Source organism: Nothoprocta perdicaria, unplaced genomic scaffold (genome assembly GCF_003342845.1).
Source record: "Nothoprocta perdicaria isolate Ctin4 unplaced genomic scaffold, notPer1 scaffold_289, whole genome shotgun sequence".
Classification (NCBI taxonomy): Eukaryota; Metazoa; Chordata; class Aves; order Tinamiformes; family Tinamidae; genus Nothoprocta; species Nothoprocta perdicaria.
Window position 1 is genome coordinate 117,993 of NW_020455520.1, and position 26,118 is coordinate 144,110.

General features: G+C 50.0%; 3 long non-coding RNA genes across 3 annotated transcripts; 1 reads left to right on the forward strand and 2 right to left on the reverse strand.

Annotated features, from left to right (window-relative positions):
• Positions 1 to 575: 575 nt before the first annotated feature.
• On the reverse strand, positions 576 to 7,900 carry LOC112949198. Its single transcript, XR_003249767.1, has 2 exons — positions 7,793 to 7,900; positions 576 to 980 (listed from the first exon to the last, which is right to left on the reverse strand). It is a non-coding gene; the product is annotated as an uncharacterized LOC112949198 (long non-coding RNA).
• Positions 7,901 to 9,892: 1,992 nt separating this feature from the next.
• LOC112949199 lies at positions 9,893 to 10,541 on the forward strand. Its single transcript, XR_003249768.1, has 2 exons — positions 9,893 to 9,956; positions 10,436 to 10,541. It is a non-coding gene; the product is annotated as an uncharacterized LOC112949199 (long non-coding RNA).
• A 284-nt stretch (positions 10,542 to 10,825) lies between these two features.
• On the reverse strand, positions 10,826 to 19,818 carry LOC112949197. Its single transcript, XR_003249766.1, has 2 exons — positions 19,725 to 19,818; positions 10,826 to 10,867 (listed from the first exon to the last, which is right to left on the reverse strand). It is a non-coding gene; the product is annotated as an uncharacterized LOC112949197 (long non-coding RNA).
• Positions 19,819 to 26,118: the final 6,300 nt, after the last annotated feature.

Genomic DNA, 26,118 nt, shown 5'->3' on the forward strand with positions numbered 1-26,118 from the left:
CCTCTGCAGAACCACAACCACCACCATCACCACCACCACCACCACCATCACCACCATCACCACCATCACCACTTTGCCTCCCCAATATCTCCTCCGCAGCACCCTGGGCAGGGGCCTCCCGAGCCCCCCTAGCCCTGCACCCTCCTTCGGCAGCCCCACAGCCCCACGGAGAGCGCCCAGCTCCGGCACATGGAGCCCCCGTCCCCACGGTCGCCCTGCTCGCGCCCCGTCCCAGCACCTCGTGGGAGGCCCCACACGTTGTGGGGCTCCCACGCTGGGGGTGACCTGTCCTCCCTCAGCCCCACTGTGGGGCTCCCACGCCGTGGGTGGCCTGTCCTCCCCGGCCCCGGCCCTGCTTGCCTGCGCACCAGCTCCGAGGGGGCGGCACACGAGGGGTCCCTGCGGAGCTGCCTCCCAACGCAGGGCGATGCGGAGCGTGTCTCCCTCCGGGAGCRGAGCGGCTCGGGGAGGAGGGCAGCGGGGAGCTCAGCCTCTGCCCTCTGGCCAGCGCAGCGGCCTGGCCACCCTGCGGCGCTGCCCTATCCCGCTCGCCGCCTCCGCAGGGCTCGCGACCCGCTCGGGCGCTTCCCCCGTCTCCCCGTCCTGAGCGGCGCTAGCTCCATACGGATACGCTTCCTCCTTCGGGCAGCAAAGTATCTCAGGACCCAATGCTCTACATCTGTCTTCTCTCGGGCACTTGCTTTTCTGCCTGGGGAGGAATGCGCGGAGCTCCGGAGCGCGGCTGCAGCCTGCGCTCGGCGCCAGCGCTTGCGGACAGGTTGGGAACAGCTCTTCCCTACACGTTAGTAACCCCCAGCCAGAAACGTCATCCGTACCACATGGCAGCCGAGGAGTTAAACGCATGGAACGCGCCGCTACTTCTCCTATTAGCTCTCTCCTCGTTGCATAAATCTCTGTGCTTTTATTGTTCAGTACTTGAAAATCTCATCTATGCAATAACATCAAATCCATGCGTTGACCTGTAGGTGCAAAATGAGTTCCCTTTTATCTTTTATACTGTACCTGCTAAATGATAGACTGGGATCAATTCCAGGTAGCACACGACTAATCTACTCAGAAAAACTCCCTCAGCTCATATGAACTAGATCTAGATTTGGCACACGGCAGGAGCACAGACCTTCTATCATTAGGAGGCAGAAGGAGAGAGAAAAGCAGCTAGGAATGCTCATGGAGGAATGTGACCATTTGGACATGACTGTCCGTCCAGTCCCAGTGCTGGGAGACTGGAAAGATCTGGTGGCTGATGGGAAACGCCAGGGGCCCCTCTTGTCTCTGGCGGAGGAGGAGGAGGAGGAGGAAGACGCGTGAGAGCTGTAGGGGGCAGTTTGTCACTGCGTAGATGATCAACATGTACCGAAGTTGTGTGCTCACACACACCAGACACTGGGGGATTCATGCAGACAGGTGACTGAAAGGGCCGCCAAAAGCTCCTGCAAGGGATAAGGCCGTGGAGCTGGGGTGAAGAGAGAGCAGGGTTTACCGAGCGCGGTCAAGGGCGCACGGCTTGGCGCTCCCGGGAGCGTTATCCTCAGGGGCTCACCACACGGGTGCGATGGCAGGAAAAGTGTTTCTTAGAAGAGAACTGGCCTAAAAGAYTGGAAGATCTAGAGATGCTGCTCACGATTTTGTGCAGAGAGGGACCAAGAGGAGTCGGGAGGTCCTCCTTGTACGCCAGGGAAGKCAAAGCATAAGGATCTGCTAGAAGCAGGAGGCATCTAAATACAGCCTGTGGGTCTGCCTGCTAAAGGTATCCTATAGAAACGTTTATTGAGAGGCTGATGTGTTCTAACACCTTGCAAAACTTCAGTCTTAAGGGTTAAATCCGTGGCAAATAAAGATTAAAAAAAACCACCTGCTCGAGCTATGGGTATGAAATACATTCAGAAATAGAAAGCATGTTTTCAGGACCCCATAACTGCCTGATAATTTGGTCTTTCCTCTTCCTTCAAATTTCTCAAAGTAATTTCACCTTTGGTCTGAGATGAAAACCTGAAATGTGACAGTAAAAGTAATAATGATGAAAAACGTTGGGAGCTCTGAGAGGGTGAGGAGGCAAGCTGAGAGCGAGATGCCCCCCGTGGCCACGGGAGGACACGGCTGCTATTTCTGCATCTCAGAAACCCGCTCGACTGTTTAGCAGCGACTAAGGAGCCACTTTCACTTCCTTTAGAACTTATTTTTCCTCTTTTTTTTTTTTTTTGGTCTTTCTAAAATGCTTCTCTTTCTTTCGCTCTAGGCTCAGACCATGCTGTCCTGCTGCATGTTGACATACAGGGAAGGACTTTGGTAAACAGAACGAGTGCCTCAGAAATAATTTTTCTCCTAAGTGCTTGCAGCACTCTGAGACTGGATTAAACAAGTGGGAGCTGAGGAGCACATATTTTTGTCCTGGAATAAAAGAAAAAAGAGTTTTTTCTAAGACTTTTCTAAGAAGTCTTTTCTAAGACTTCTAAGCTTTCCTGTTTGGGGACAGAATGGAGAGCTTTCCCAGTTTGTTTGGAAAGGTGAAAGAAGGTGAACAAGCGATTCCCGCAACAAGGAGAATCCCTATCCCTTTAGGTCAGTGACTACTGAACTATTTCCACCGAAGGGAACAGCACCAGTGTAAGGGGCCTCTGCTTCCTTCTTCCACGATGGTTAGGACATTTGTTTTGTGCTCAGTTTAAGCTGATCTACCTGCTCAGTTCCACCTTTCGTTATGTTCCCCGAGGCAGGTTCTGCCTCTGCTTTTATGCCAGCACTTGTGCTCATCTCACCCTCGGTAAACTGGTTCTGGCTGCTAAACTGGTGGAAAAGGATCCTGTCTTCTTTGAGGAGGAGTAGCGTGGTGCAAAATGAGCCCCCAAATGGTCTCTGGGTGGGCTCAGCTGAGCGGGAGGGCCGGTTCAGCAGAGGTGCAGCGTGCAGGACCCAGGCTGCACCGCTTCGGATCATCCCAGACCCATGGGGAGCTGCAAGCAGGAGTCGCCTGCTTGCAGCCATCTGTGGGGTCCAATGGGCATGTTCCTTCCCTCTCAATGGATCTACAACACGCTCAGTTCTGGGCCTGGAAAGTTTTCCCTGATACTGTCAAAATCAGTAAAATCTCGTGCTGAGACACTGCACTGTCCTCAYGACCTCTTAATGATGGTCACGCTTACCCCATGCACTTCCTTGTGGGCAAGGGAGAAGGGGGATTGTGTGTCTGCAAATTGTTCCCAGCTTTGCCGTGCTACTGCTGCTGGAAAACATTACAAATGTTGGCTGACCCGGTCCATGGCTGCATGGAWAACGTGATAATTGGCGAGAGTTTACCATTTGTTTATTGCAATGAAGTCATTAAAGTTTTCTTTGGAGGACGAGCTTTCAAATATGGCTTGTGTTTTCAGGTGCTAATAATTTTGAAGAATGAGTAACTGCCTGATTTAAGATTTCTTACGTGCATCTAAACTCGAAAGCAATCCTTAGAATAGAACTGTGTGAAGAGCTTGCTTCAAACTACGCTGAAATGCATYTTTTTATGTTCTCATATAGCAGTTTTTAGAAATTAGAACTCCTCTTCCAGWGACTAAAAAGAGAAGATGCAATCCCGCGCATTTTATTCATGAAAAATTACCCAAACTCTTTTATTCAGTGGGAGTTTCACACTGAGAAAGGCCACAAGATGAGGTAAGAAGGCCTGTTTTAATTTGAGCTCCCCCAATTTGCGGAGAAGTGTGAAGTCAGTAACCGATCTGAGCAAYGCTGTAGGTAGTCAGCTATATTCTCATACTTTGCATTCATTCAGGTTCTTCCTGCTCACGTGTGTTTTCAGCAGCGTTTTCGACAACGGATGTATCCGCACAGCTTTTACTCCTGGTTTTGACTTCTCAGTGAGACAAGGGGAACTCCTCCTCCCTAACATGCTTAGATCATAGAGATCAAGGGCACCTCTGTTCTCCTAAACCTCCTCAAGCTTTCACCAAGGYACCTCAACTCTACCCGTTGGGGTTACCAGCCTTGCGTATAACTAAAAATGCCCAGTATTTCTTATTATGAGATTCTCACATTTCAGTGCTTCAAACTTTTTAATTGTCATAAGCGTAAGAGCTGAAACTTCACTTGCTGTCTGCCACGGGTTGCTTGTTTTTTAATTTGCAGAAGAGGCTCAACCATTTCTTAGGCTTAGGAAAACATTACTGGATACATTAAAATAATTTTAACACAAATCCAATTGTGTTAAAAGAAAACACAAAACCTGCTCTTCTACCCTTAGCAAAACTTTGCCAAAAAAATGACTCAAAGTTTGGGGGTTGCCAGGGCTTCCTGCTTGCCATGCCTGGAAAAAGCTGCAGAAATTTCCAGCCCTTCTGCACCCAGACAGATCGTCTCGGTGTCAGACACTGGGACGGGAGCAACCGCAGCCCAGGGGTTTGGTTGAGGACCTGGGGGTCAGGGAATGTCCTAGCAAGGCAGGATGAGACTGGAATAGCAGGAGGGAGGAACCTCAGTATTCCTGCCTAACAARGCCAAGGCTGGGGTGAAAAGGCTGGGGATCAGCGATGAGGTGGATCAGCTGTGCGGGTTGCTATAAGGATCCGCCCCGGCTGTAGGAGAGGAGGAGAGCTGGGCAGAGTTATATGTTATTTCTGTCTACCCCATATGGTCCTGTGAAATATGGGATTTTTGACAGTAATAACATCTTAATGTCTATAGCATCTATTTTTACAGAAAATGTATCTGCTTTTAAATTCTTCTCCCYGCAACACTGCTGCGGTTAGACTTCTTAAGAGCCAGATTGTATAAAAAGAGGGAGATAAAAATAATTACTTATCTCTAAAGGAGGGCTAAATTACTGTAGAGCGACAAATAGCAAGGCCAGCTCCAGCTACACAGGACCTCACTACCTGTGAGCTGAAGCGCCACTGGCAGCACAGAGAAGAGGCGGCTGTAAGAAATTTATCTGTAAGTAGCAAGAAATGGGGTGAGGATGGCAGAGGAGCTCTCCCAATGCAGATCTCCACCTCTGTAGAGGCCTTTTCTCTATTTTTCCAGATGATCAGAACATATAAGCAGTGCCCTCTGCTGCCCAGGACAAATAATGCCAAGCTGTGGCAAGCTGACCCAAATTCATGCAATATTAGGCTATTTTCATGTGACTACTGCCTCTCGTATATGTGTTTGTACAAATTCAAGCAAGTTAGACTTCCTCTTTCTCTTGGAGGCCACTGCTTGCATTCAGTGCTTCTGGTCTGACCAAGCTCAGACCAAATGTAATCAGCTGATTTTAGGTGAACTCCCGTTCTCTGAGCTGGGGGTTTCATAACCAGCTTAGAGAAATAAATGGTTCAGTTCTGTTAGACCAGTGACCTTTGGGTGAGCTTTGCAACAAGAAATTTTACACTGAGTCTCTTCTGCACTGTCTCTAGTGGCCTATGATGCATAYATATCACGTCTCAAATCTCTCTCAGTGGGAAATAATAGGTAAATAATACAACCGTGCTGTTAAAGCATCTGTATTGAATGAGATATGTACAGACATCAACATCCTATTTGCTGATAATAAAGGGTAGATAGAACGGGTGAATCTCCACCCTGGTATTTAAAATGACTAATTTGCTGGTCTCCGTGGGAGCCGCTTTCAGCTGGGGCTGGCAGATGCGGAGGGGAACTCTACGTGGATGTTTCTCTGTGATGTTTTCCTGTGTCTCCATCTACACCATTCCTGCCACTGCCGAGCTGGACGGACTGGTCACTGCGGGAGAGCAGCTTCTGTGGAGCTCAGCTGCTTCCAGGTCTTTGGTTCTGGTTAATCTGAAGACCAGAAGCTGTGAAATGTTCAGGGCAAGCCAGGTGTGATGTCAGGACAGGGTTTATCATGTGTGGGGCTTGGATCTCCCTGCAAGGCGGGATCTCATGGGGACTCCGACATTAGGGTGCTTGGGGCACCAGATGGAGGACAGGAAAGGTCTTGGGAATGAAACTGAGTCAAGAAGCGTCAGGTGCAGAGGTAACAAGTATCCCACGAGGAGTACGTGGCAGATTTTGCCTCCTCTCTGGCTTTGAGCCTCTGCTCTCTACCGAGGTAGTTGTTACTCTTGAGCTTGACCCCTGGACAGCGAGCTGTTGTGCTGGAGCACCAGCCCTATCATTTGAGGTAATCTGAAAGACTGTGGGGTTCAGTTTGCAGAAATCAGTGTGAACTACTCTACTTATCTCATTTTATCTATTTTTATAGAACAATCACAGAGCTCCGAAGAAGACATAAAGCCAAGCAACTCTTAGGTTTGAAAAACTCTCTGGTCCTTTCTGTTAACCAGCGAGTTAAAGCCAATATCCCACCTGATGAGCACAATTCAGAGAAATATTCTTTCTACTGGATTCTTTCTATTTGCTATTTCCTCCTGCCCTCAATTACACAGCACCCACATATGATGTGAAATGACATCTCTGCTTGCAATGTCCACGTTCTCATCAGATCTACTGGTTACCTCCATTCAAGGATAAGGGATTGAGCTGGCTCAACCTTAGCATCTGTGTGCTGGCCCATGCTGAACACCGAGAGCCCAGGTGGTGACACACCACTGACCTCAGCGCTGTCCACGCTCTCCTGAGAGCCCCCGGGACCATCCAAGGACAGCCCCGCTGGGGGTCTGTGCTTTGCTTTCTCCTGCTTTCAGAGCTCCTAGCTGACAGGTAGCTTTTTTTTTTTTTTTTTTTTTTTTTTTTTTTTTTTTTCCTCTCTTTTAGGGATATATTAAGCACATTTCTGGAGGCTGAGGATAATATTTTTGATTCTTATTTGTGCAATGGCCTGTATTCATTTGTTACTGCAGAACGGGGGATCTGATCACTACTGCAAGCAATAGCAAAATCCTTAGGCTCCTGCAAGCTTTTCACATAACGCTTCTCTCTAGAAATTCCTGCTAATCTTTGCCAAAAAAAAAAGAGTCCTTTTTGGAGAAAGGAGGAGGAGGAGGATATGGGCTTGGTTTGAGCTCAGACTCTGGTCTTGTTCCACACCTTTGCTCAGCTGCAAGAGACCGCGGTGCTGAGCAGCACTGCCGGCTTTCAGCAGCYGCACGACTTGCAACCCGTGCTGACCTGCCAAGCCCTGTGCAGAGCAGCGCGTTTGATGAAACGGGCTCCCAGCACAGGCACGTTGTTCCTGGCTCCAGGGAGAATTGGAATCTGCGCGTTTAGGAGCCGCCTAAGTGGCGGTGTCAGGATGTCAGARTCTGACAGTGATGATTATGCCACATGGAGAGGAAGACAGATGGGTTTGACATCTGAGCAGACTGTAGCTGCCTAGTTTCATATGCTCAGTTTAATGCCAAAGGGCAATCAATTTCAGCCAGGACAATTAATTTATTTAAATCTGACTTGATAGATTGGCTAAAATTCTTTACTGGAATCCTCTCCCTAAGGAAGGGTGCCTGGAAAGGCACTGTGCCGTACGACAGCACATAGCTGCACTCTGTCATTTGGACCACACGATGCAGCATAATGTGTGTGCCTTTAGAGAGCAACCATTTAACACTTTCTGCCTGATCTTCCACGGAACCAACTGCGACTCTCTCTCCACTTCTCCTCCACTTGGGTTTTGTTTTTGCCAATCTTATGCGGAGAAGGGCCTTTTGTGCCAGAGTTCTAGCATGATATGATATATGGCATTAAAATGAAATTGAAAATAGCGCTGTAGGTCTGGCTGAGAAGGCGTGGATCGATAGCTACAGCTTGGTCCAACTGTCCAGCAAAGGAAAACCCGGCGTTTTTGCCGTGATGCCATCCTGCCGAGCGTGCACRTCCTTACCTTCGGATCCACAGCTCCTCCAACGCTTTCACAAGAGAGCTTGCTGCGGGCGCYGACCCCTCCTGGGACAAAACTGCCATGGTCAGAGGCTCGTCCATGCGCTCATTGCCTTTGAGTGAACCTGTGCCAGAAAACAAAACCAAGAGGGAGTTAAAACAATTCCTTTTTAAGGGCCATCTTTGCTTGCGCTGTAAGTAGCAGTTTACTTGCAGACAAGGCAACTGTGAGACCCCAGACCTGCAGAAGTCTGCATTTGAGCTTGGATTTTTGATCAAGATTAAGCAGCATTTGCCTGTATATTACATGATCAGGCAGCTATTGCCACAGCTGTGGATGCCACCAGGAAGAGGTGCGTGCAGATTTACTATATCCATCCTTACGTGTGTAAGTGCCTTTCTAGCCCCAGAGAAATGGGCCTCRGCATGGGCCGTCCTCAGTGCGATCCTTTAAGGAGAAAAGGTCTAGCCCTGCCGCGCTTCCCAAGTCARGCCTTTACTATTGCTCTGCGTTCAAGCACACAGTAGGAGTTCAGTCCGATGGAGAAATCAAGGCTAGATTTGGGTGAGACAGCAGCTTTGCTCTTCATTTCTTCTCCGCTTTCCCTCAAATGAACCTGTGATCCGTTCACATGGAGCCAAGGCTGTGTTAAGGCCAGGCTTGTTGCTGCAGTCCCTGGCAGGAGGAGAGGCTGCGGCTCCCCTCTCGCATGAAGCCTCCTCTTGTTCGCGGCCTGTTGATAAACRGCCTGTTGCTCTATCAGAAATATTGTGGGCCAAGTCATGCTACTGCTTCCATTTCAGACGGATGGCAGCCTGGGCACGGCAAAGCTCTCAGCACAGCTGGTTTCTGACGTGCCCTTTTAATCAATTGCACTGATTTTCAGCAGGAAAACAYGAAATTCAGACTTCTCTAACTTCCTAAAGGAATGCCGGGGGCTTGTGAAAAACTAGACTGAGTTGTTCTCTTTGCCTTGGGAACAGGCTAAACAATTTATCCTCATGTCAGAKGAAATTGTTTTTAAAAATACAAACTCTTTATAGTTAAGGGAAAGCATCTATTATGTTTTACAGTGCTCGGGCTATAAGCCAAAGATAGCTGGTGAAAAGGCTTAGACAGAAYGGCTGGATTTACATTCGTTTAGGTTATTTTTCCTGTTCTCACTTCTTATGTCCTATTTTTGCCCCTGTTGGGTATCTTATCCTGCCTTTTCCCCTGCATCTTTCCCCCTTTTCCTTCCTCCCTCACTTGTCCCCGCTGCCGGGCACCTTCTGAAGCAAAGCCAGCAGGTTGGTAGCAGCGAGCTGGGCCCGCAGAGCCGCTGTGCAGAGCAGAGGGAAGCCGAGGAAGAGGAGCTCACCCATGCCTTGATCCACGCACCGCAGCCACGGCTGCCAGGACGAGTTCCTGCTACAGACGCGGCCGGTGACAAAGCAGCCGCTGCCCCGTTCTTGGGCGCGGGGCTGGAAGCAGCGGAGCGCAGGGAGAAGGCAGAGGAGCGGCTTGCACAGTCCCAGCCGGGTTTAAGAGCTGTGGCCCTGAGCTGGGCTTGCTGCAGTGGAGGCAGAGCTGGGGCTGCCGGCAGGTCCCGCTGTGCTCCCTGTGGATGCGGAGGAGCCAGGGACGGGTCCAGCTGCGCAAGGGGCAGCGCAGGGAGTGGCGGGCAGCCCGGCAGTGGTGGAYGCTGCGCGAGCGGCTCCGAGGGAGGAGCGGTGCCTCTGTGCCAGCCGCAGCCCTCGGGGCAGGACCTGGGGCCGCCCTGCAACCCCAGCGCACCCACCGGCCTCCCCACCCGCTCAGTGTCAGGCGGGAGCTCTGTGCTCTGGTGGAAACTTGGAGCAGGCCGGGAACCTTCCCTCTGCCCGCACCCTGCGAGTCAATGGGCCCTTTCACGGGAACAGCGAGGAGGAGGAGGAGGAGGCCAGCAGACACCGATGTTCTTGGGGCACCTCCCAGAGCTCGTGGCAGGGCGGCGGTCCTTGGCCTCCTGGAGGATTGGGCTCCTTCCAGGAGCAGCAGTAATGTACTTTAAATACCGCTTTGCGCAGGAATCGAGTCCATGGCTTGCTCAGCACGCGGAAAGTCGGGAATACTGCTCCTCCTTTCTGGCCRTGCCGCTAGCCAAGGCTCAGAGCCCGGCGTCTCGTTTTGGTTGGACTGAAATCTGGTGGGTTTGGGGTATCTCTGCTGCTTTCCTTCCACTCACAGGGAACGTCGGAGTTCGGTTTCTCTGGGCACCCGGGCGTTTTCCCTCTCAGCAGATCGTGCTTGATTAACGTTTGCCTTAAAACCACTCACATTTTCCTGGAGCCCCGTTCCCAGGTCTCTTGTGCCTGTTGAGAGCTCCCTTCCTTTGAGTGCTGCTTCAGGCCCAGGTTTTTAGGGGCACCGAGGTGTTTCTTACACCCATCTTCACTGTGGGGTAACTGCTTTTGCAGGAAAGTTTGTCTCCACCTTGAAGCCCAYTGCGATTTCTGCAGGCTGGATCCGTACTCATGCTGCTCTTTGCTAGTCATTTCTTTCACCCGCCTTGCCATACAGCTATTTGTATAAATCCTGGTTTTATCATTTGTGCTTTCTGTGTGGCAAAGAAATACCTACTCTTTTTGACAACTTCATGTTTTTCCCTGCTTATTTCTCCCTTAGAGAGTAACGGGGTGGCAACGTTTTGCTTGGATTTCCCACCCCAAAGCAAGCTTGAAGAGCCTCTAAGTCCTCTTGTAAACTCCTCTACTTCCAAGTCTCACAGCAGGGAGATGCTGCTGGGGCCGGACTCACCCGYGGCACGTCCTGTGTGCTCTGCCTCTCCCGTGGGCCTCCTCGTCCCTCTGCTCCGCCGCATGGACCGATAGTACCTGGAGTTTCTTTGGATGGCGATGTGGTGCGTGGGCGCCTCTGGCTGCCCATCAGGGACGGGGCCCGTCTCGGTGAGGACGTGCTGGGGAGGGCCCTGGCAGCGCCCGCCGGCAGCCGCTCCGCTGCGCCCCTGCACGGCCTCCCGCGCGCGGCCCTGGCGGCCTCCATCAGCGGCGGCGCTGCCCGGGGCACGTAATGCCATCCGCTCCACCTGAGGTACAGCTGGACACACGCACACAAGCACAAAACAGAGCAGAAAGAGAGAGAAGTCTGAGTTAATTCCATGTTTCCGCTGCACAGGGCGATGGAGGCTCTGCAGGATTTCTCGCCTGGGATGGCGGTGAGGAAGGCCATCCCACAGYGTGCAAGCCTCCTTCAAACATGTTTAGCCCCGCTTTGACGTGCGCATTGCTGTCCTGTCGTGACACGCYGCAGGATTCCAGCTAGCACTGAGAAAATGACTGCGTTTGCTCATTTAAGGACTGGACCCTCTCATCACTTGCAAGCATCTCACACACGCCAGTTGATTTAGAGCAGATGCAGGCCGTGGCTCTGTTCTTGTTTTTGTAAGGAGTAGAAAGCAAAAGCTGCGGGAAGGTCCTGCTATTCCATGAGTTACCTACGTCCTGCTCCCTGTGCTGCAGGAACGAATCCCTGTTTCAGGGATCAGAGACTTCCTGTCCCTTGTTAACAACACTTGCTTCTGCAGAGCAAGCAAGTGAAGGAAAACCCTGCTAGGACACTTGCTAAGCAGAAGAGAACACCTTACACAGCAATAGGGAGCACCAAGACTTGATTTTATCATTTCCCAGAACTGTCCTCGTAGGTGGAGGCATCCTTGCACATGACCCATGGATTTCAGTGCAGAGGTCCTGCGGGGTCCAGACCTTTCTACTATCCCTGAGCATTCCCAGGAGCCCAACCAGAGCAACAGCCCAACAGCAGCGACTCCTCCTGCCACTGCAAAAGGGGTTAAACCTGAACTGACCACATAAGTACTTGGTGCCAGCTTAGTCTTGTTGAATCCTTAGAGCTGTAAAAGCCTTGCTGAGGACACACACAACTCTGTGACTGCTGGCACTATCATGAATTGTAGAAAGAGATCCTACAGAGGCAATGTGAATATAAAAGTGACAGTTCATGGAGAGAAGGGTGCAAATTAGGACCAAACATCAGTCATTAGCTGCTGTTTTGAGAACTTAAGGAGAGCACTGGCTTGATACCTTACAGGACACCCAAYACTGTAGAGGGTAACAGCCTCATTTTCTGTTCTGGGTTTTCTGGGTCTCTCTGGACCCCAGTGTGCCCCAAACCTTCCTCCTGTGTGGGAAGATGTACTTGTCTACCCAAGCTACTCCAGGTTGGTCAGATGGGACAACTTGTGTGAGTATTCTGTTGTTTTCCAAAATTTTGGAGAGCTTTATCCTTATGAGGGTGGGTCACAGCCTGAGGTCTTGCCCTGGGCCTGCATTGCTCTGCTCCCTGGATCCTTCTGGGAGAGGAGAAAATCTGCTTTTTCTGTTCCTAACTTGAACCACAATGTGCAGCTCATAGCTGCTAAATTGGAATCCTGACTTCAGTTCTGCCAAGACTTTGAGGCTGTTTGGAACTGGTGACTGCTCTGGGCCCACTTCCAGGGGTACTGGAAGTGTATGAAGGACATGTTTGTTGGTTGCGGTGGTGAGTTTGGTTGGTAAATTGCTCCAAGGGACAGAGATTCACTGAGACAGTTTCTGTGGAACCGCGAAATKAAAAGAGCTGCTGTTCGGGACAGCCTGAAAAGGAAGAGCAGGCGATTTCTTTTCCCAGACTTTTCTCCTGGGYTTCCTCCTGTCCCAAGACTAACGTCCCAAGGGCTTGATCCTGTGTTAGTGACTGTAGTGATGGAGGCATTTCTGTTAACTGGACCACAACTAGTGCTACACCTTCAACCCTTCCCACCCCTAGACTCCAACATGCATCTGTTTTCCATTCATTCCTCTTCTATAAACATGTTTATGCTTTGCTGGCCAAAGGGATGAACCTGTAACAATTTTCTCTGTTTCAAAGAATTCTCCATTTCAGAGTTCCTGTGTGCTTTGAAGGGCCTCCCTTTTCCCCTGCTCCTTGGGCTGGGGAGGAGACTTGTGCAGAAAGCTGCTTTCCCCTTTCCATTGCCCGGTGAGCAGGAAAGCAAACAGATGCCCTTGCTGGGGCTTTGTGAAGCTCTTTGGTAGGGAAGGAGCTTTGTTCCTGGCTCTGTGAATCTCATTCATTTGGGTGACCTAAGGACGTAGGTGTGAGTTCAGTAGCGCTGTCAAACTAGCAGAATTACCTGCGTCAAATGCACTTTAATTTGCCAGGGGATGCAGGGTGTCCGTGCCAAGCAGGTAGGTGCTGTTAGGCTACGAAAGAGACTTCAGCCAACACGGCGTTTAAACAGAAGTGAATATAACAGGGGATGAGAAGAAGACTTCAAGGTTTTCTAGGAGAGAAAGCGGGGAGGAAGATGTAGTTCTTGTGGTGTCAATAAACACTTTTTAAAAAAATTATTATTTCTAATAAAGAGTTCAGGAAGAAAATTCATTTCAGAAGGCAATACTTCTGTCTCCAAAACTAATTATTTTGAATAATTAGTTTTGATTTGAAATAATTTGAAAATAATTTGAAATTGTTGAGATGCCATTTACTGTTACAACATCTAATATTATTGATTTGCAGTTGCTTCTTGTCTATTAAAAACTAGGGATGGGTTCAAAAAATACATTGAAGTTTATCAYTGTGTTACTGCAGGATCAGTCAAGCTGCTGCGTGGCAGAGGATGACTCAGACAGGCGGGGACCATCATTGCCTTCCCCTGAGTTTCTGCAGTGAATTGCACAAGTTATTCATCCCTCGAAGCCCCAGGTATGCTCAGTGTCGTTTTTTTCCATGGGGAATGACCCATCCCAAGCCCATTCACACCTCATGCTGGAATCACGCTTCTTGTTGAGGSTCCCCTCCTACTGAATTTGCCTTTCCAGCAAGGACACTGCCCTATGGTTCAGGAAGAGCCATAAAGTAGCAGTCTCCCTGGGAAATGACTGCAGGTCAGATGACAACAGTCAAACCACCGAGTGATGCGTGTAGAGCATCACCGGGATGTGCATCTTGACTCACACATAATTCAGCCTCCAGGAATCTGACAGATTAGAAGTTTTACCTGTCAGCGTGAGAAGTGGCATTTAGCAGCAAATGCCATGAATTTGCTGTCACACAAGAGCAACTGAGTTTGGGAACATCAGATAAAATGCTAGCAAGAACCGTAGAAAGGGCTGTAAGTCCCCAAGCAGCGTGGACGTGGGCACGCAGCAGGATCCCACCGCTGCCTTGGGAGGGTGACCTGGCTGTGTTTAAAGCTCGTGGTCTGGCTGTGGCACCAGCAGTGGCTCTGCCAGCTGCTGGGTCTGTTGCTTTATTGAATTTCTCGCTACCCTTTCAAATTGGGTAATATATGTTGTCTGCTTGAAAGGTCTTCAGTCTTGTACTTGGTATGTGCTTAATATATACCTAGTGATACCGAAATAACAACAAAATGCTTGATTTGTGTTGTTGCCAGGACTGGAAGCGCAATAAAGATTGCGTGATTAATTTGTTGCTATATTAGGGACAGGCTGAAATCTCCAGCTGTGGAATGTAGGAGACTTTTTGGAGCAGGAAGAACGGGTATGAACGTACCCTGGCTGTGTGGCTGTCCCGCGCGGGCGCTACAGTCGCAGGAGGGTAGGAGCCCTGATCCGGTTGTCCTTGTATGCATTCCCCCAGGGACACRATAACAACACCCACCCRCTCGAGTGGACAGTGCGGCGTTCCYGGGCTCGACTGTGTGTAAAAACTACACCAGGAATGTATGAGACCAGAAGAAAGGCAGGTGCTTTTCATACAGAACRGAATTAACCACTGCAATAGGTTACCTGGTGGTGAGGTGTTAGTTTTACCACAATCTAAAAGTCTGACCTGAAGACTGGGTGCCCTTTCAAATAATCTACAACTCAACCTTTTCTTTGAGTTTTGGGTTCATTGCAGATGTTACTGACTTGGCTGTAGGGTTTTATGCTGTAGAAAGGCAAAAAAGAGTCTCCTCCCCTTCTCATATATTATTTTTTCTTAAGTGTAAGCCTTTTTCATTACCTGATCTAGAAGGTTTTACACACCGAATGTAGGAATGGAGCTTTTATTTTGATTTGATGAACCAGACAAGGTTCTTTTAAGACGAAATATTATCTCCAGCCCCTCAGAGTGGACGTGGCTTCTTTAGTATTTCTTCTTTAAATACAGCCGGAACGTACAAGCAAACGCCTGTTTTGCTGCATTGGATCACTTTCTTTCTAACGTGTTTTCATTATTTTAAGTGTCTTGTGCAAACTGAAGCYAAACCTTTGCCTCCCACTGACATGGGTCCTTTGTTGCCTCCTTGCAACAATGTGGATCAAACCAAAGCGGAACAAATGCATCATGCATTAGGCTGTGGCATTTTTTCTTTATCTATTATTATTTTCTCCCCCTGTTGTCCTGTATTTTGAGTGGAGTGCAAGCTGTTTCCCCGTGCATCCTAAGGAGGCTGAAGCAGCGCTGCAAGGAGGGGCACAGTCCGAAACCYGGCGGCAGGGCTTGCTCATCAGCTCCCGYGGATGCCGATCCCAATCCCAGTCCTGCAGGGATGGCCATGCGCAGGCGGCCCCGCCRCAGGCGCCCGGCTCCTTGCACGCTYAGCCCTGCGTTTGCGTTGGGAGATATTTCTGTCTGAGTCAGGGGAATAGCAACACCCACAGACGCAGCCCCAGGCACCGGCACATTCAGCTCTCGACAGCTGTGAATTCCTTTAGCCTCCWTGCTGGTCTGAGCCAATGCACAGGCCTTAGGCTGGGGAAGATGAGGCAGTCTCACGTRTCCTGGGGAGCTACCCCAGCTGCACGGGACTCACTTGCATCAGGAGGAGGGGTGGTAACAGGGGCTGGAAGGGAACATCTTGGCTTGCCGCAGATAAGTCATCAAAGAGGGAGCTACTCATCTCTGTGCACGTTCTTGTCCCTTCTCTCGCTGGTTGCGATAACCCCTGCTGAAGATGACCCTTCTGGATAGCTGCAAGGGGTGGCTCAGCACCCCTTGGGTGTCTGCCCAAAAGAAGGCACGCGAGGGCTCCYGCGGGAATTGCAGCTATTGAGGTGCAAGGTGAAGTTCGTGCTTGATTAAGGCACACTGATTTGATTTCCTCCTGGCAGAAACCATGAGGAGCACGGGAGCAGACGGACCAGAAACTATGACAGAGTCTGAAGAGTTTCACAGCAGCAGCCAGAGGAAAGCTGAGATCGGGTCTGGGGAGACTGCCTGAAGGAAATCCAAATCATTTCATTCCACTCGTCTTCAGAAAACAAATACTTTGCAAGGATTTTGTAAATAAGRCTGAATTCTATCATCAGATTCTTTTAACTGAAACAAACTACAACYACACAGACCAGAGCTAGTCTTCCAGGTGAAAAGGGGTAACAGAATGGTTTTATTACCCTGATGTTTTTAGTGATGGCACCTCATTTATAGCAAGCAAAACCAAGAACGAGTTATGTAGTTCATTACACACTAGTGACAATAAAACTTTTATGTCTTCACATATGTTACAGTGAACCTGTTTTAGAAACACTTCAGAGACTAAAAATAAAGGCATTGGGTTTGTTTTATATAGCTCTTTAAGCCATGTACTTTAGACACCATGAGACTAAGCGAACAGGGTTTGAGGACACAGAATAAGTAAAACCCATACATCTAGAACAGCTTAAAATGGCTCTGCTGGCCTTGCTGGATGTAAAAACGTTTCCAGAATTAAGTCTGGCAACTTGGGACCTTCTGTGGGGTAGAGGGAAATGCGCACGTGTAAACCCAGACACCAAGTGAGGGCATCGTATAAATGGCAACTTGCATATAACAGGAATGGATGCTTAGCTTCACATGACAGCTTCACATAACTTTCTGTGTGAAAAATGCAGTAGTTTTATCAGCTACTCTGTATAAATTAACTAATATATACCAATATAGGCATAATGAATAACTTTAAATAGCAACATCTTTTTTCTTTTTTTCTTTTCCTGCTGGCAGAATGACTTGTCTTTTTTGACTGCTTACTGTTTCTTTRCAAGTCAAAAATAATGATTGAAAATGTGTTCTTTCTTTAAATGCCATAATAATTGTAGTCGTTGCTCAAAGATATCTCATTGTGAAGGCATTCTCCCTCTGCACGGGCAGAGTCAGCCTAGTCTTTGGAACTGCATGGAGGAGCACAAGTAGAAATCTCCAGGTTGTTTTCAGCTTTTCATTCTAAGCTGCTAAAACTACTTAAACAAAAACCTGACTTTGTTTTTATTCCTTTTCTTAAAGGGAGGCCTGTGCCGTGCTGTGTATCTCTGCCTGAAGGTTCTGAGAGGGTCTTGCCAAGTAGACGTGGCAGAATCTCCCCCTGCCCGCCCTGGCGTCGCTGCCGTCTCCCTCTGCACTGCCCGGAGCTCCAACCTCTGGAGGAACCCGCCTGCTCCCTCCCTGCTGCTCAGCTGCTCTTGCCTCTCTGGCGCCCGTCCTTTGTCCTTGCTTGAAGATACCAGGTAAAAGTGTCGCTAGGAAGCCGTGGGCTAAACTCCCCAGGTTTTCCCAYCTTGTTCCTGGGAGATGGGTGAATATCCACCCACCCAACGGCTGCTGCTCCTGGGGTGCTGGGAATACTCAAGCACCAGCATGGGGCGAGGTGCAAATGGCAGGGCATGGCCACGGAGCACAGGACACCAAGGCCATGTGCAAGGCCACCAGAAGGCCTCAACCTGCTGCTGCTCTGCCCTGTTTTCTAAGGCGGCTCATGGGACTTGTCAGTCCTTGCTTCTGCTTATTTGAACCCCAAGAAGCTTTCCATGGGAAGCTTTCCATGGAAAGAATATGCAATGTGATGCTTAAACTTTGTCCAGAAATGCCACGGCCTCTAAAAATTCAAAGGGACTAGTACAGAAAGCTTAGTTTGTGATGAAATGGTTCAGTTGAGAGGAGGGGATGACAAATGGTCTCCTGGGAATAAGATTTCACTGCAAGCAGCAAGGTTTAGTTAGGCCGGGTTACATGGAAGAGGGGATTAGCAGATGTCTTGGCTGAAGCTTTTCAGGCCTGGTTAGCAGGTAGGCAGCCCCAGACCCTTTGGCTGCTCTTGGGAACAAGTCCAGCTCCACCGACTGCTATTTCTAGACCTGCTGCTCGTGTGCTAGACACTTGTGGAAGAAATGAGCACAGGTGGTTATTTGAGCTGCTGTGAGGCAAGAACTCAAAGGATTTGCTATTTTATGGTTTCCTGCAGAAGCAGGTGAAGTCAGGGCTGGGTGTGCAGCTCGAGGAGTAGCAGAGCGCTCGGGTTTTCCTGCCGCTGTGGTCACTGGGTGGAGGACGCGAGGGGCGTYGGAATGGGGAGTCTGCGGCAAATCCGGAGGCCGGGAGGACACGGGGAGCCCGTGCGACTGGTGGGACGTGCCCGGCTGGCCTGGAGCGAGGCCGCGCGGCCGATCTGAGCAACCTGCTGGACATCTGCGTCAAAGACGTTTCAGGGGAGGAGACTGGGCTACCCAACTGCGTTAGCTTGTACTGACTCCTGTCAGTTTGTCTTATTTCAGCCCAAATGGGGCTGCTTCCATGGGGAGCTGCTGGGAAGCGTGAAGTATGGCCTGCAGGCATCGCTGCGGGAAGGATCGTGATATAACTGCCTGCAGAAAATGCAGAATAAGCTGCTTCCAAAGCAGAGTTTCTGCACAAACCCTGAGTATTGGCCCCGTGTGCAGGCACCATAACAGCAGTTCTGCGATTAAACTCTTCAGTTCTGCCATTAAACCCTTCAGTTCTGCCATTAAACCTTTCAGACTGTCCTGCACACGATCTCTGCAAGCTGCGGCTGCGAGGGACAAGAGGCAAGAGCTCCCCTCTCTCTGGGCATTTCTTGTCTGACAATTGCTGGGTTGTTTCCACACATACTCTGGAATTTACGGATCAGATGCATCCGTCCCCAATGGAGTTTGGATAAGGCCAGACCTGGATAAAATGTCCATCTAGTTCTTAGTTCTTAAAATGAATCTCAGCCTAGGAGTTTATTTTATTTTATTTTATTTTATTTTATTTTATTTTATTTTATTTTATTTTATTTTATTTTATTTTATTTTATTTTATTTTATTTTATTTTATNATTTTATTTTATTTTATTTTATTTTATTTTATTTTATTTTATTTTATTTTATTTTATTTTATTTTATTTTATTTTATTTTATTTTATTTTATTTTCCTCTCCAGGCTCAGCAATGGCATTTTAAAATCTTTCCTACTTTTTAGTGCAGTTCCCTGTTTCCAGTAAACCTGCCAGTTCCAGATCTCAGTGAAACAGCTGAATCTGCCAATAATTTGGGTTCTCGGGAGGTAGCTTGTTCTTAGGAGGTTTGAGTCCCCATTCGCTTTGTGCATTTAAAAATACACCTAATTGCTGGGATGGTGCTCGCCGCTGTGCTGGATGCACAGCAATTGGTCTCCTGGGAGCGAAAGGAAAGATGAGCTAAGGGGATGGATCAGGCTGCCATTAAGGGAAAAACGGGCTGTTTTTCATATTTCCTGCTTTTATTTAAAAAAATAAATAAATAAAATAAAAATAATTTTAAAAACCCCTCAAGATCACACTTAAACAGCTGCCAGGAAAAATCACACCTTGTCCTGTCCCTGGAGAAAGAGCGGCAGCTCGCTGGCCTGGGCAAGTTTGCAGTTAGTTTGTCACCCCAATACCGGTTCTGTGCAGCCCGGTCTCCCCGCCAGCGGGTCCCTCCCCACGGTGCTTTTACGCCTGTCAGGCTGCTCCGGAGGTGTTTTTCCCTCTCCTTTCTGCTTGCCAATATCTCAACGGGGTCTCTTCTGTGTGGTGTCTGGAGTGCTCAGGACGACTATCCCCCACAGAGCAAGCGGGTGCTCCCCAGGCTTTGGGCTTGTGCCTCTTTATTTATATGACGTTTCCTCCTCCAACCATTTCTCTTGCAGCCTCCCCAAGCAGAGGTTTTTGCTCACTCACCCAGCAGCCCAAGCCCGAGCTGGTCCTTCCCTGGCCGTCTGCGCGAGGAGCGTCCCACAGAGCCAGATCCAACTCTCTCGAGCGTCCCACAGAGCCGGATCCAACTCTCCCGAGCCGCACGGAGGCCGTGGGCCGGTGCCGGGCACCACGGCAGCTCTGTCCCGCTCCAGGTCTCTGTGTCCGTCCGTCCTTGCTCTTACTATCGGGTCTGATCAAAAGTGGAGCTTGCCATCGGACTTGCTTTGCTCACTTTCCAGAGTCACAGCACACATAATTTAAAGGAACAGCTTTCCCTTTACCCAGATAAGTCGGTATAAACATGAACTCTGTGTCCCTGGCACGGCTTGTGCCAAAGGTTTAATGACAGGGCTTTGTTAAACCTCCCCTATAAATCTTTAACAACTGGGCGAAACTGCGGGCCGAACCTGCAAACTCACATTAGTGGGAACAGCAAATGCCACTCTTAAGGCCCAAGGGCTGAGCTGCTGCTCCTGCTTTGCATTCTTTGCAGTCCTTTGAGTTGAAAAGGCCCAAAATTTATGATTTTTTTTAGTTGCCTTTTTGTATTTTCATGTAAGATCACATACCTGGGCACTGGAGTGGATAGAGCAGAGCCACCTGCTTTTARTTTAATGCTTTTACATCTTTTCACACCAAAACTAATTATAATTTTCTACTTGAAATGCTTTAACTTCTTCCTCACATTGTGCTGACATTTGCTGTTCTCCTGGACAGGCTTGCTAGCTATCGTATCATCTGGATGTCCTTCCTCTGGGCTCAGCTTTGGGCCTGCTGCTACAAGCAAAGACAAACGAACCCATAATTTCCATGGATAACTACGCAGTGCTATACTTAGGAGGGAACGCTTCCCTCATCCTTGGATAAGTCGCTGAATATTTCCAAGCCTGCAGYCTGAGTGTTATAAAACCATCATGTTGCCTGCTGAGGCTGGTGCCAGCCTTTCCCTTGATTATTTTTTTTCTGAAATTCACGTAACATGCAAAGTGCTGTTTCCATCTCAAAATACTTCTGTTGGTCATGACAGTATCCTATTCCTTTTAGAATCCAGGCTTATTTTCCGCGGGTCCAGTCTGCTGCACGGAAGCCTGGACGATAAGGGAGCAAAGCTTTGGCTCATCCAAGGTCAGTTCTCATGGCTTCATGGTCACATCACTGGTGTGATAGAGCCCATTGCGTCAGCTGTGGGCCCAGGCTGGGCAGAGGGGCCGTCAGCAGTTAGTTCTCTAATGATTAATCGAGCTTACATCGGAGCTGGCTCTTGCTCCCAGAGCTCAAGGGATGAGGGAATGAAGGATGCGCTGGCATTTGGGCACCTCTCTGTCCCCAGGGTGCTCGGGGTGAATGAGACCAGCCCTGTGCTCAATGTAGGGCTGCACGAGTGTCCTGGAGGTGCAGAGTGAGGGGCTCAAGTTTTATTGCGTCTTGCAGGTGATCCAGGGATCACAGATGACAAGTGATCCAGTGAGTCCTTACCCAAGCAAATGGGAAAATGCTCTAACGGGGCAGGCTGCTTGGAAACACGCCACCTCTCACAGGCAGTGCAAACATCCTGGGACAAACCTGAAACTCCCAGGGGGGTTGTCGGAAGCAAACCAATCCTGCAGCGATGGCATCATCCTTTGGGCTGCGAGAGCAGATTTTGAGCAATCCAGGGAGAACTTTGCTTAAAGAGTTAGGCTGATCATTACTGGGAGAGTAAACATGGGGAGCAGCCCTTGGCTCGCTCGTCCTGTGTGAGTCAAAAGTAACTGAACTGGGATCAATGGAGTGTGTATGAGCCCTGAGAGAGACGAGCACCCCATTCCTTCTGTTTTCCAGCAGTTACTTTTCCCTGGGGCAGCAGAGGACTATGAGGTGCTGATCACAAATGTGCCAAGGCTCATTTCCCTAACCGGAATGGGAATAAAATTCCTAAATTCCTTGTGCCCCACAAGCTCTTCAGTATCTACCTCATATTTCCACGGGCTAAGCCCATTCCTATTTCCATGCTGGCTTTGTGCTTTCCTCTGGCAGAGCAGGCGTTCATGCACGGTCTGTGTGATTTAGGCTCTGCTCAGGTGATGCCAAATTCCCTGGTGCCTGCAGAGCAGCCGGAGCCTTTTAGCCACGAACTTGCAGGAACGTGTGGCCACTCCTCACATGGTCCGATGACCAGGAGCCCTCTCGAACCGACCCGGCTGCTGCCCGGACCGGCACCCCGGCAGGAGTCCGGGCACCGGAGCTGGGAGACGTCCTGCGGGCTGAAATGCAATGAATTCGGGCTGAAACCGTGCACGGGAAATTGCTACACGTACAGCAGCCTACAACAATAATACCCGTACAGTGACACACATGGATAACTTCTGACCGCCTAGATAGCAGTCTTTCCTTAAATGAAACCTTTGTTTTCTCATTAATCTCCTTTCAGGTACACGCACATCCGCGTGCTTCCAGAGGCCGTTCTGCGGCGGTCCTTGTCAGCTCCTGCTGTATCGATCCTGAGAGGTGGCACCTGAACACGGGCCTCCCAATGCAAATGCGCCATTGTTCACTCTGCTGTCGTTATATTATCTTTTGCATTATTTTTATATCCTCTTATTAACGCACCCACACACCCCATTTGCATTTTTCAACTTTTTTTAAAACATTTTCATTGCAACATTCATACATAAGAGCAAAGAAATACGTAGAACAATAGAAGAGCTTGACTCTTGCTCAGACCTATACCTATTTTAAACTCCTCTGGTGCCACAAATTCTGATTTACGCCAAAAGGAAAAAGAGGGGATCATACCCAGCATGTCCACAGTAAGAAGTAACTAATATTTTTTTTTCCAGAGAGAGATATCCCCGTTTGGGAAAGCACTTTTTCTTTCAGGACACGGTAACCTTTTTGCAGGCAGAGGGTGGTGTCCGTGGGCGATGCTGCAGGCCTGGATGCCAAGAGCGCTGGGCCGGGGTGAGACCCTGGTTGCCCACGCGTGGTCGGGTCCCACGTGGGCTGGCAAACGGCAGCGCTCGCCCTGCGCCCCTCGTTTGGTTCACGGCCCAGCTGATGTGACCCCGGGTCTCGCTCTGGGTCTGCTCCTCCCGACCGCAGCCAGGGAGGATGAGCGTCGGTGCGGGGATGGGGAGGGAGTTGTGGTTGCTCAAGACAGAGGGGAGACGGAAAAGCAACAGCATCAAACTAAATCGGGTGGTTGTAAATCCACACCCTTGCAACTCCTTGTTTGCCTTGCACAACTGCCTCCAAGTGCGGGGGTTGGTTTCCTCCTCTTTCACTATTAGCAATATCTGGCTGTAGGACTTTTATTTGGTTTCTTTTTTCTCTTTTTTTTTCATAGTTTCTTACAGCTAGATCACTTCAGAGACAAGAAGCACTAATGAGAGCAGTGGGAATGCATGAGAGGAGGAAGCAGGAGCAACGGCACGGAATGAGAAAGGCAGCCACCCCTCTGGCAGCCGCAGCACAGCATCAGGCCTGTAACGTGAGGCAGCCACAAGCCCCTGGTCCTCCTTAGGGGCAGCCACAAGCCCCTGGTCCTCCTTAGCTCGGGGCTGTTGGCAGGGGCTGCTGCAGGCCCTGCCTCCAAGGCACGCAGGAGCCCCACGGGCAGGAGGTGCTGCTGCCCTCCCATCCCTGCTGCAGCAGTGACACCTGTAACGGCACCTTATCCCTTCACATTATCCCTTGTATTTACATTATTATTTACAGTATCCCTTTACGAGCTGGGGGAGACTCCTGGGTTCACCCACGTCGTCACCTGGAAGCAGCATGTTGTTGGGAGGAGGCGGGCAGAGCACTGGGAAACACTGCAGAGCACGTAGAGCCGCTTCCAGCCACGCTGGGGTTTCTTCGGCCGAGCTTCCCTGGYGCTCAGGAGCGCTCTGCAAGTTGTCCCTGGGAATCCCTGGGAATCCCTGTGCCAGGAGGAACTTCTTTCCCGCTCTGCAGATGAGGGGACAGGGAAGTAAGACAGCACGCCRAGCTCCTTAACCACTAGCAAGAAAGCTATTCCACAGCCCCGTCAGTCAGGCGGGCGGTGTGTGCTGCTTAATTAGCACGGTCATGGAAGTCTCTCACTAGCATTTGTCCACCTCAGCTGGAACCTCCCCTCGCATGCAAAACAGCTTTGCTACTTAAATGTGGGCTTGTGCACACATGCCAGCTGCTCCCTCTCCTTGGGGCTCCCAGGCAGCCATCCCTGCCAGTAGAGGTGATGCTTTAGGCTGCAGACTACTTGGCAAGACTGCGTCAAGCCTCCCTTTTATCCAGCCCAATCCTCTTTGAGGTGACTTCAGGGACACGTTGAGTGGAAGAGGTATTTCTTTTGCTAAAACTCTTTGGTTTTTGGAACGGTGGGCATTGCTAGGAGCTGGAGAGGCGCCCGCAGTGTTTCATAGGCTCAGGTAGAAGTGCAGGACCTGTAGTCTGCCATCAAATGAATGCCAAGAAAAATACCTGCTGCTCCAGGTACAGTTTCTGAGGGGCTAAGAAAACCCTGTGCACAGCATTTTGAAAGGAGAACTAGATGGATTCAGTAGGAAAGCATGCACAGAGGAGACTGAAGATCCCCTTGTAAGCGCGGTGCTAAGCTTTCCCACTAGCAAAACTTTCTGTTTCTAGGAAAGTTAAGTCGAATCCTGCTGCTAGAAAGAAGTAAGCCTCGCTTTGTACCTTCCTAGGTTTGAATTGTGAACGTATTAAGTCCAAGCTTGTTGTTTGACAGGTTGGGCTGGCAACTCTCCTTTCCAGGCTTGCTTGGAGGGTGACTTGTGTCAGCCCAGCGCACRCTCTGGAGAGCGCGGCCGCCTTCCCCGTGAGCTGGAGCTCCTGCTGGAGCCAGCCTAGGGGCACGAGGGAGCTGCAGAGGAGCTCAGCAATGTCCCCCTGGAAATACCTTTTCTTCTTTGGGAAAAAACAAACAGAAGAGGTATTTCAGCCTAGTGTTCAGCCCATTTATCAGTTTGGGAAACACTATAAATGCAGCTGTGATGCTGCATAGAGAAGGGCTGGAGCCGGCTTCACGTGTGTGTGTTGCAGAGCAGGATTTTAATTGGGTTTTGCCTGTGCCTCTGGTTTTCCCTAGAGTAGGAGGTGTTTGTTTGTCTGGGACCTGCCTGAATTCCTGCAGGTGCCAACAGGCTCCTGCACAGAGCAGCAGAGCGCTCGCGAGGAACCCAGCGAAGGGGTCCAGCCCTTCGCCTCGCTCCTGCGGGATTGGGATTAAAGACATACTGGCACCTTGCTTTGGATCCCAAGGTGTTTAGGATGGGTGTACAGAGAAGCAAAGGCCTGCGGAAATTTATCTTTTTTAGATCTGTAACCCATGATCTGCTGACAACCTTGTTTGCCAAATTAACTCATCAAATGCTCCTCCCTCTCCTAGCCCCATGCTGGACTCGCAGGCCCAGATGATGGTTTCTGTTCAAAGATGATCCAGCTGATACAGGTGTGAGCAACACGTCTCCATGTGTGCATAGCTCTGCAAGCCTCCTGGATGCAGCTCGGGCCTCTCTTTCCAGAGCTTTGTCTCTTGGAGATACTGCCATGGTCTTGCTTGGGTCCTTGGCTCATCCTGGTTGCAGCAGCACTGCCACCTTCTCCCTTGCAGGCCAGCTGGCACATGGCATTTCAGTCAGGCTTAGCAAGAGAGCAGCACCAGCCCCAGCGAGCCGTGGCAAGCGGATCTCGGAGGGGACGAGCGTGTGTGGCTTGAATCCCTGTGCTGCAAGGGCGCCTATTGTTCTTGCCTTTGAAAATAAATAGAGTTTAAGAGAAGACTCATTTCCTTTCAACTATCTGGAAAATTTTATTTTTTATGTATAATTCTATATATAAATTCTTTATATTAAGGACATCAAGCTTACAGAAAAGCTCTGTGTTGTTAATTTTGTGTGAAAACTAGAAGCCCTAGTTGTGGCTCAGTGTCTGCTGGAGGATTCACCTCGGGGGAAGGCAGAAGCTGAGTGCTGTCTGTAAGCGTACGGAGAGGACACGGATGGGTCTCTGTTCAGATGGATCTATAGTGTGTGTGTGTGTACATTTGTGCCTAATGCCTGGTGTGGGGGTGTGAGCGTGCAGATGTTCACACGTGCCCCSGTGAGGGTCCTGCCTCGATGGCAGTCGCGGTTCCCACGCGTTCCCGGCTGCATTCCCGGGAGCCTCCGGCTCGTTTCTATGGCAGCTCTTCCCGGCCCCACAGCATCCCGCACTCCCTGCTCCCAGCGGAGCTGACAGCCACCCGGGCCGAGCCGTGTTCCCCGAGGCAGCGGCTGAGAGGAGCAGCACGGAAGGAGGCTGCGGGCGTCGAGCCCGGAGCTRGGTGCTGCAGGCTGCACTGTGCTGCAGCGGTGCCTCGGAGCCTTTCCTGCCGCCAGGTCACCCAGTTTGG